The following is a 7,926-nucleotide window of genomic DNA, read 5'->3' as shown; positions in this document are numbered from 1 at the left end:
TTTTGTAGTGAAGGAGCTAATGCAGAAAATATCGGACCTCTTTAGTGGGAAAAGTTATTCTTCAAAGCTGAATATAATCGACTGATGATAAGAATTAAAATAAATATGACCTTATAATACTGAAGGGGTTAACATATTTTTTTTTTTTTTTTCAGTGCTCCCCAAGTCCCTTTCTCATATTTTCTCCTGCTCCACATTTTTTCAATTTATTTTTATTTCTTTTCACTGCGCTCCTACGCCACCTGGTTCAACATTTTTCCTCTCTTTTTTTTTTTTAGCTGTGTTTTTCTACTTCTTCCTCCTCGTTTTCCGTGTTCTCCTACGTTCTCCTCTTGTCTCTTCCTCTTCCTCCTGTACTTCTACCTGTTCCTCTTCCTCATCCTCTTCATCCTCATCCTCTATGCTCACCCGCCTCCTGTTTGACCCCTTCCCTCACATCTATCTCTTAGCCCTCTCCCTCTTCTTCTGTCATTCCTTCTGCGTAATTCATTTGTCTTTTCCTCTCTCTTCACTTCCTCAGTTTCCCTCCACATTTTCAGGTATTCTGCTCTTCCTTTCTTCCACCTGATTTTCCTTCCACCATGCCAGCGCATCTCCGCGTCCTGCATCATTCATTCTTTTTCTCCTTCATATCTCCTTCCTCTTCCTCCTCCTACTCCTCCTCTTCCTTATTTCGTATGCTACTTATATTTCCTCTCACGTTCATCTTCCACCATCTCCTTCAGTCTTTCTTCTTTTCCTTCTCGTTCTGCATTCCTCCGAATATTCTCTTCTCCCCACTTTTTTCTTCTCCATCTTTTTTAATCTAGTTCCTCCCTCCTTCCTCCTGCTGCATTCCTCATTTTCCTTTCAGTTTCTCATTCCTTGAGGTTCTTTTTATTTTGTCTCTGTTTTCACTTTTCCTCCTCCATTCTCGTTGTAATTGATTCCTCTCATTCTCTTCCTGTATTCCATCTATTTTGTCTCTGTTTTCACTTTTCCTCCTCCATTCTCGTTGTAATTGATTCCTCTCATTCTCTTCCTGTATTCCATCAGTTCTTTCCTTTTCCTTTTCCTCCTCATTCTTTTACATCTTTTATGTTCTTTATTTCCTCTCCCACAGTTTTCCTCTTCTATCTTTTTCAACCTCCATTCTTCTTTTGCCTTTGCGTTCCTTCGTCCCTTTTCCTTCTCTTCGTCTCCACCTCTCTTCGCCTTGTGCCCCTCCTCTCTTTTCTCATCCCTTTTCTCTTTCTGCATTTCTCTCTTTTAACGTCCCTTCATCATCTCCTTGCTTCCATCTCCCTTGCACCAGTTTCATCTTGTTCTCGTTTCTGTTTATTCCCTGCGTTTCTCCGTCACCCCCATTCTAATGTTTATGTATCTTTGGAAAGGCTGTTTTCCATTCCAACTTTTTCAAAACATCTTATCATACCATTTTCTGAAAAATTTCGTTTTATTTCCAGCATTTTTACACTATTCCTATTTCACTTTTGCATTTTCTAACAGCAATGAAAGGACCAACGGATCTGCTGCTGTTTACTTTCCTTTATATTCCTTTGTACTCCTCCTCCTCCTCCTCCTCATCATCATCATCATCATCTTTCTCCTCCTCCTCCTCCTCCTCCTCCTCCTCTTCCTCCTCCTCCTACTCTTCATCATCATCATCATCATCATCATTATCATTATCATATCGTTACCAACATTATAATTATCATCGTCATCGCCATCGTCATCGTCATTGCCATCGTTGTCGTCGTCGTCGTTTCCTCCACTTCCTCCTCCTCTTCCCCGTTTTATTCTCTTCCTCTCACGTCCCTCCTCCATCTTCTCCTTCATCTTTCCTTCTTTTCCTTTTCGTTCTGCATTCCCCCGACTAGTCTTTTCTCCTTTCACCTCCACTTTTCTTCTGCGTCCTTTAACCGTGCTTTCACCCATTCTTCTCCTGCGGTCCTTCAGTCCATTTCCGTCCGATTTTTCATCCTCCAGCCTTTTATTTTCTGGTTTTCTTCTCTTCTTTTCACTTCCACTTTTCCTCCTCCTCCTTCTTCATAATTCGTTCTTCCTTTCTTCTCATCACAGTTCCTTTCGTTTCTTTCTCTCTTCATTAACCTTTCTCCTTAATCTGTTCCAACATTTCCTCTTCTTCCTCTGCGTTCCTTCCAACCTTTTCATTCTCTTTTCCTCCTCTTCTCACCTTCTGTTCCTCCTCCCTTCTCATTCATTTTCACTTTGCTCGTTTCTCTCCAATTTTCTCAACATTCCCTCAATCTCTTCCGTCTTCCTTTCACCCTTTTCATCTTATTTTGGTTTCACTTATATTTTCTGCGTTTCTCCGTCACCTCCATTCTGATTATTATATATCTCTTCAGAATTCTTGCCTCCCTTTATAGATATTTCAAAGCTCTCTCATCTTGTTTTCCCGCCTTACTCAAATCATTTTCTTAAAATTTGCCTTTCTTATTCACAGCATTTCGTCCCTCCCTTCTTTTTTTTTTTATTTTTTTATCTGCTTTTCTTCCCAATTTTTCAGAACTCCCATACTCTCTATTTGTTCTTTTCTGCAACATTTCTGTGTATTTCCTGTACTTTTCCACTCCTTGCATTTCTCTGGCACCCCATTCCAAAGTTTCATATATCTTTTTCAGTTGTCTTCCTTCTTTGTCAATATACAGTTCCGCTAACATTTCTTCCTTCTCATTCCTTTCTTATATTCTATCTTTAGCTAACTCTCCATTTATTTCATATAATTACCGCCTCCAACGCTCTCACTTTCATAATTTCACCTCTTGCGTTACTCATACACCACTTTCACTATTCTTTAGCCTAATTTTCACTCTCTCTTTCTCTCTCTCTCTCTCTCTCTCTCTCTCTCTCTCTCTCTCTCTCTCTCTCTCTCTCTCTCTCTCTCTCTCTCTTTCTCCTTATTCTTTAAAATAATCTCCTCCTCCTCCTCCTCTTTCTTATCCTTTCACACTTTCTGCGTTTCTCTCCTGCTCTCTCAACGTCACCTCATTTTCTCTCTCTTTCTGCCTTCCTTCCACGCTTTTCAGCTTATCCTATGTTTTATTCCCTGCATTTTTCCCCCACCCTCATTCTCCCTTTCATATTAGCTTTAGAATTCCTGCTTTATTTTTCAGCTACATACAAACTCTCTCATCTAATTCTTCCTCCTTACTCCAACCCCTATCTTCTTAAATTCCTTTTTTTTTTTTTTCAGCCTCTCTTTCATTTCTCCCTTATTTTTCATTTTTGCATTTTATCTTTTGATCTGCGTTTCTTTCCATATCCTCTGTTTGTGCTTTTCTTTGACCTTTTTTCTTCATACTTTTCGTTCTCGCTTCTTGTCTTTCTTCGTCATTCCCTTTCCCATAATTTGTTTTTTACTTGCATTCCTTTATTATTATTATTATTTTTTTTTTTGTTATTCTCCACTTCCTACAACTTTTCTTCCACCTCTTTCTGTTATTTTTTTCTTCGCCATGTAATTATTCTTTTCTCTCCACGTATTTCTTACCCTTACAACTATTTCTCTTTTCGTTCTTATTAGCCACTTCCACCTACCTTCACCTTTTGTCAGCATTCTGTGTGTGTGTGTGTGTGTGTGTGTGTGTGTGTGTGTGTGTGTGTGTGTGTGCGGGCTTTTCTCCACTCCTTTCTCCAAGTATTCATTATTTTAATCCTCTTTATCGCCCTCCTCCTGTCCATCATTATCTCTCGCCTCTTCCTTCCCTAAATTTTCTTCATATTTTTTGTTTCCCTCCTCCTCCTCCTCCTCCTCCTCCTCCTCCTCCTCTTAGCCCTCATCTTTCTCCTCTCATGTTCTTTCTCTCTTCGTAATCTTACTTTTCCTTTCTGCTTTTTCCTCTTTCTTCTCTCTTTCTCCTTTTTCATCCTTCTCATCCTCATTCCCTACTTCCTCCCTCTATCATCCTTCCCAGCTTCTTTCTACTTTTCATAATCCTCTTCCACTTCTTCCACTTTTCATCAACATATTTTATCCTCTTTCTTCTCTCTTCCTTCTCCTTCTCTTGTTCGCTGTCCTCTATTCATCTTTTTCTCCTCTTGCTATTCATCACCTTCTTGCTCTCTCATCGAACTCATCGTCTTTATCTTCTTTTCATCACCATCATCATTTTCCTCTCCTTCGTTCTCCTCCTTTCGTCATCCGTTTCCTCTTTCTCATCTTTTTAACGTCATTTTCTTCCTCTTATCGTCATCGTCCTCTTTCTTATTTTGTCATCATTATCTGTTTTCCTTCGCCTCCTCTTGATCCTCTTCCCATCCACTCCATCTTCCTCTTTCTTGCAAAATTTATCTCTTTACCATCCTCTTCTTCCCCCTTTTCCTCTTCATCTTTTCATATTACTCCTTATACTTTACTATCCGTCTCACTCCAGTTCCTATTCCCCTCCTCCCCTAACCTTAACACGAACGCGCCTGCCTCGTAATCACAGGGCTCAGAGGATAAATGAGTCTGCGAAATCGGGGGTTTTCTGGTAAATATAGGGGCTTCTCTTCTGAAAAGCATACGGGGAATGTAATACACGCGCCCTACAATCATTCTGAAGACCTGTCCACACAGTCAGAGGTCCACGTGGGATAGTGGAGTCTGGTGATGAAAAAATGCTGGAAATTAATCTTGCACACTTGATGAACTGAAACACCATCCCCGCTTCTGATCTACTGTGATAGTGTGGTTCATCGCCATGCTTCGAAATTGATGAACACTGTGCTCGGGTATGGCAGGTGCGTTATGACTGTGTGGAGGGGCCTTATGGTCGAATGTCTGGCTCTTCCCTGTGGCACTGACTTACGACTGATTGCTCTTAGAATCGAATTACGGTATCCTTACCTGACCTGTAACCCATCTACAAAGTTTCGTTCAGATCAGATAAAGACTGTTTAAGTTAACCGTACTCTATGGCCTTGGCCTTTGATCTACTGTTCTGGTAATAGAATAATACCACCCTCTGCCAGCCTTAAACCCTGCCACCAAGTTTCATCCAAAACGAATATAAACGATCTGAGTTACAGGGCAGACTCGTGACCTTTACCATCTCCAGCTTGACCTCAAAACTGAAGACACCATTTCCTGTCCCTTTACACGTCCACAAAATTTGGTCATAACGAGTCAACGCTGAGTTAATTGCGTCCTTGACCTGTGACCTGTGACCTTTTATGCCCCCAGAATAATCACCTGTTATTTTCATGGTCGTCAGTCATTACTCGAGATTTGGCTCATTTCCACTGATTTGATTTCACCCAGTCTTGCTAAGAGACAGACAAACAAGTCCAAACACTTAACATATTCGCGCTAAGACGAGTGGGTGTGAATAATATATGGGCTATAGACAGATAGATAGACTGGTAGATAAATTGATAAATTATAGATAAATTGGCTGGTTAAATTGATTGAGAGATAGATATATACAGAGAGAGAGAGAGAGAGAGAGAGAGAGAGAGAGAGAGATTAAGGTCTGTAGGATGCGAAAAGAATGTCAGAAATGCTGGAGAAGAAAAATGGAGAGATGAAAGGACGAGAAAGAGGAGGAGAAAAGGTAAAAGAGGGAGAATGCAGGAAAATGACGTGGCAAAGAACACAGGAGGTGAAAAGAATATAAAGTGTGGTGAAGACGAAGAAGGAGAGAGAAATGTGTAAGAAGGAGGAGGAGGAGAGGGAGGAGGAGGAGGAGGAGGAGGAGAGAAAGACAGACAGACAGACAGACAGAGGCAGAGACAGACAGACAGACAGAGACAGAGAATGAGACAAAGACAGAGACAGACTGACAGACACAGACAGACAGACAGAGACAGACAGACAGACAGACAGACAGTTTGACAGATAGACAGACAGACAGGCGGAGAGAGAGAGAGAGAGAGAGAGAATTGGTGGAAAAAGGAAAGAAGGCGTAAGAAATGTGGAGGTCGTCCCATGTTCTTTCCACCTCTTTTTCCACTTCCCATTTAACCCTCTCCTTCCCTGCCTCACTATTTTAGCACGTCTCTCTCTCTCTCTCTCTCTCGTCTAACTTCATCCCTTATTGCCCACCTGAAACGTAGGGACCCTTGGCAAAGCTCTTCCTCCTTTTATAAATTTCTATCACTGTGACTCTTTTTTTTTTTTTCTCTTTTTTTGGCAACTACTAGACAGGCAGGCAGTTCCAGTAATCTTAAATTTCTTTTGTTGTGAAAGAAGTACCGAAGATTAGTGTCCATTACCTGAAAAGAAATTCCTGGTGAAAGGAAGATCGAAATAAAACGGAAATAAATAGACTGCACTGACAGAGCCCTTGAAGGGTCATCTTTAACTATTAGGTTCTAGAAGCCAGGCCAAAGCTGATGAAAAGTGCTTAGTGGTAACAGCACCTGCACCCAGCAGTTGACCTAAGAGCCACATATTTGGCTTGCCCTGTAATCGTCACCTTTGATCAATTACTCTCAAAATCAAAATAACTGTATACTGTAAAGGTTTAACCCGTAATCTGTTCACCAGGTTTGATCGAAATCATATGATTAAAAGTCAAGTTATAAAAAGCTACTGTAGGACACACAACAGATGCTGATAAGCATTAAGTAAATACTACTTTATTGTCACACACATACGGTCGAACTCTGACCTTACCCAGAGATCTTGATGTTTGATTGCTCTCAAATTCGAAACGCTTCATAAAGGGATAACCCAGAAGCCTTCCAACATCTTCGGTGTAAATCGGATAAGAACTGTAAGTAACGTTCCCATGTGACCTCAACCTTTAACCATTGTACTTAAATATGAAGTCAGACCTTTGGCTGATCCTCAACATTTTTCCAAACTTTTGTTCAGTCAGATAAACCATAAACGAAGTCAGACCCTTGGCTGACCATCAACATTTCTCCGAAGTTTTGTTCAGATAAACTCGTAATTTGCTCACACACAACGCACACGGGTCCGACTCTGACCTTGTGCTGTGACCTTGACCTTTTATTTGATTGTTCATAAAATCGACTCTTTCATTCTTGTCTTACTTTCATCACTTCCACCACGTTTGGTCTAAACTGGATCAAAACTGCCTAAGTGACTGTGACATGTGACCTTGGCCACTGACCTGTTGTTCTAAGAAACAATAATTCAGCCCCTTGGTTGACTCTCAGCCATTTAGCCAAGTTGAATAAAAAAGGAGCAAAGCTGTTTAGGAAACTAAGTACACTAGAACACAGCTCCTTACTTACCTGCATCTCTGTTACATAGGTACGAAGCCAGTAACAAAGTGAGATCCTGAAATACTTGCCGTCATCCAAAAAAATGCCATACACACAAGAAGAAATGAGAGGGGTAAATAAAAAGATTCTTGGGGTAGGACTCAAAAAAAAAAAAAAAAGTTGGAATTACAGCTCCGCGATGAAAGTAATTATAGAACTCACCAGAGCATAACGTGGAGAGTGCCGGTACGTTTGTTGTGGATGTTGTTGCTGTTAGCTTTTTTCGGCTTGGAGAGGGTGGTTTCTCTTAAAACTTCCATTATTTCTTTCCTATGTATTTGCGACGAAGGCTGGAATTTTATTGAATGATTTTTCTCTTCACTTAACCAGCCTGTAAAGATAGTTAGGTAGTCAAAGTGGTAGACAGATGGATAGATAGACACACAGATACGAGTATATAGACAGGGAGACAGACAGACAGGCAGACAGGTGGATAGATAGATAGATAGAGAGAGAGAGAGAGAGAGAGAAAGACATAGATAGATAGATAGATAGATAGATAGACAGACATATAAGTAGACAGAATTTATAAACTGATAGATGAACTGACAGACGGTTGGATAGAAGGATGGATAACGTGGCAGGAAGGGTGCTAAACTGGTGGGTAGAGAGGTAGATAGGTAGATGTATAAACACACTCATACATACATACATACACACACATACACCTACGTACATACATAGACACATAAATAGACAAACAGA

At 40.6% G+C, this 7,926-nt stretch overlaps 1 pseudogene; it reads right to left on the bottom strand.

The window, feature by feature from the left end:
* Positions 1-1,528: 1,528 nt before the first annotated feature.
* LOC145415651 (uncharacterized) lies at positions 1,529-7,197 on the bottom strand (annotated as a pseudogene).
* Between the last annotated feature and the right edge of the window lie 729 nt (positions 7,198-7,926).

Source organism: Coenobita brevimanus, chromosome 13 (assembly GCF_032717465.1).
Source record: "Coenobita brevimanus isolate Jiangsu-jjx chromosome 13, ASM3271746v2, whole genome shotgun sequence".
Lineage (NCBI taxonomy): Eukaryota > Metazoa > Arthropoda > Malacostraca > Decapoda > Coenobitidae > Coenobita > Coenobita brevimanus.
Note: the sequence above shows the minus strand (reverse complement) of the source record. Positions and strands in the feature narration are given on the sequence as shown.